Source organism: Malaclemys terrapin, chromosome 15 (genome assembly GCF_027887155.1).
Source record: "Malaclemys terrapin pileata isolate rMalTer1 chromosome 15, rMalTer1.hap1, whole genome shotgun sequence".
In the NCBI taxonomy this organism is placed as follows: domain Eukaryota; kingdom Metazoa; phylum Chordata; order Testudines; family Emydidae; genus Malaclemys; species Malaclemys terrapin.
The window spans coordinates 12,565,373-12,567,872 of record NC_071519.1 but is presented as its reverse complement, the minus strand read 5'-3'; the positions used below and the strand labels follow the sequence as shown (position 1 = coordinate 12,567,872).

The window sequence follows — 2,500 nt, the reverse complement described above, 5'->3', positions numbered from 1 at the left end:
ACTAGAGACATGGACCCGGCCGCCAAGCAGGCCGCCCTGGGCTCACCCTCCCCGGCCGCAGCGAGGGACATCCTCCCGGCCGACAGGATCGGGCCCCTGGAAGTCTGGGGGGGGGGGGGGAAATCCGCCTCACGCCTCCGAGGAGGGCTGCCCGGGCGGGCCGGGCCCCGGAGCTCGGAAAAAAAAAAAAAAAACACCCCAAAAAAGGATCGGGCCCACTAGAGACATGGACCAGGCCGCCCTGGGCTCACCCTCCCCGGCCGCAGCGAGGGACTGCCTCCCGGCCGACTGGATCGGGCCCCTGGAAGTCTGGAAAAAAGAATGGAACCTGACGCCTCCGAGGAGGGGGCGCCCAGGGAAGGAGGGAGATCCGGGTCGACCTGGTGACCGGACGGGAAAGCGGCCACCGGGCGTGCCCGTTCAAACCTAGGGGTTGACCTGGCGGCCGGAAAGCAAACCGGCCACTGGCTAGCCCCGTCGGCAACCTACGGGTTGACCTGGTGGCCGGGAAGCGAACCGGCCAGCAGGTGAACCCGTTCGATTCCACGGGTTGACCTGGTGCCCGGGAGGGGACTCTGAAAAATGTTCAGCCCTTTCGGCTCGGGGTTGACCTGGTGGCCGAGAGGGGACTCGGACGGCAGGCAAGCCGCCCTGGCCTCACCCACCCCGGCCGCAGCGAGGGACTGCCTCCCGGCCGACTGGATCGGGCCCCTGGAAGTCTGGGGGGAAAAAGAAAATGGAACCTGACGCCTCCGAGGAGGGGGCGCCCAGGGAAGGAGGGAGATCCGGGTTGACCTGGTGACCGGACGGGAAAGCGGCCACCGGGCGTGCCCGTTCAAACCTACGGGTTGACCTGGTGGCCGGGAAGCGAACCGGCCAGCAGGCGAACCCGTTCGATTCCACGGGTTGACCTGGTGCCCGGGAGGGGACTCTGAAAAATTTTCAGCCCTTTCGGCTCGGGGTTGACCTGGTGGCCGAGAGGGGACTCGGACGGCAGGCAAGCCGCCCTGGGCTCACCCTCCCCGGCCGCAGCGAGGGACTGCCCCCCACCCACCCACCCCCCCCCCCGGCTGACAGGATCAGGGCGCACTGGATGTCCGGGACAATATTTTCCCCGACGCCGGGGAGGGCGGGCGGGCGGAGGGGCTCTGGCGGCCAGCCCGGGCCCCGGAGCTCGAGAAGGAAAAAAGGACCGGGCCCGCGAGAGACGGGGGCCCTGCCGCAGGGGGGCAGTCCGACCGGGGCTCACCGTGCGGCAGGCCCGGGCGTCGGCAGGGGAAAGCGGGCGAGGAGGCGCGGGGGCCGGGTGCCTACGGCCATACCGGACCGAACGCCCCCGATCCCGTCCGATCTCGGAAGGTAAACCGTCCCGGGCCTGGCTAGTACTTGGATGGGTGACCGCCTGGGAATCCCAGGTGCCGTAGGCAGCTTTTCCCGGTCCGAGCCAGCTCTCTCTCCTTTTCTGGGGAGGAAGGAGAGGGGGGGGACGGGCCGGAAAGCCCCTCGTCGCTCCTGCCGAGTCGGAGGTCGCGGCCGCAGGTCACGGGTCTGGGCGCCTGGGGTCCGGCTCCCCACCCGGCTTCCTCCGCGGAGGACCCACCGAAGCCGCTGGGGGAGACCCCGGGCATGGGGCGGACTGGCCCGGACCCTCCCGGCCGCCGGCCCGCAGGACCGCCCCGAATCCCCCCGCCCCGCGGCCACCCAGGCCAGGCCTGGCCAGGCGGGACGGACGGCGGGTGTCCAGCGCCCAGCGGCTTCCGCCAGCGGGGACCCACGGCCCCCAAAGCCGCAGGGGGAGGCCCCGGGCCCGGGACGGACTCGCTCGGACCCCCTGCGCCCGGGCGCCGGCTCGCGGGACCGCCCCGAATCCCCCCGCGGCCACCCAGGCCAGGCCTGGCCAGGCGGGACGGACGGCGGGTGTCCAGCGCCCAGCGGCTTCCTCCAGCGGGGACCCACGGCCCCCAGAGCCGCAGGGGGACACCCCGGGGCCGGGACGGACTCGCTCGGACGCGCTCGGACCCCCTGCGCCCGGCCGCCGGCTCGCGGGACCGCCCCGAATCCCCCGCCCCGCGGCCACCCAGGCCAGGCCTGGCCAGGCGGGACGGACGGCGGGTGTCCAGCGCCCAGCGGCTTCCGCCAGCGGGGACCCACGGCCCCCCAGAGCCGCAGGGGGAGACCCCGGGGCCGGGACGGACTCGCTCGGACGCGCTCGGACCCCCTGCGCCCGGCCGCCGGCTCGCGGGACCGCCCCGAATCCCCCCGCGGCCACCCAGGCCAGGCCTGGCCTGGCCTGGCAGGCCGGCGTGCAGCTCCCCCGGGCTTCCTCCCCCGACGACCCGCGCCCCCCCGAGCCGCAGGCGGAGACCCCGGCCCCGGGGCGGACCGGCCCGGGCTCGCTCGAGCCCCCTGCGCCCGGCCCGCAGGACCGCCCCCCCCCCCCCCCCGAATCCCCCGGGAGAGGCCCGGCCTGCACGCCACTGACGACCCGCGGCCCCCAAAG

At 74.4% G+C, this 2,500-nt stretch overlaps 1 non-coding gene across 1 annotated transcript; it reads left to right on the top strand.

Annotated features, from left to right (window-relative positions):
• Window positions 1–1,308: 1,308 nt before the first annotated feature.
• On the top strand, window positions 1,309–1,427 carry LOC128823579 (5S ribosomal RNA). The gene has a single exon (XR_008441823.1). It is a non-coding gene; the product is annotated as a 5S ribosomal RNA (ribosomal RNA).
• The last annotated feature ends 1,073 nt before the right edge of the window (window positions 1,428–2,500 follow it).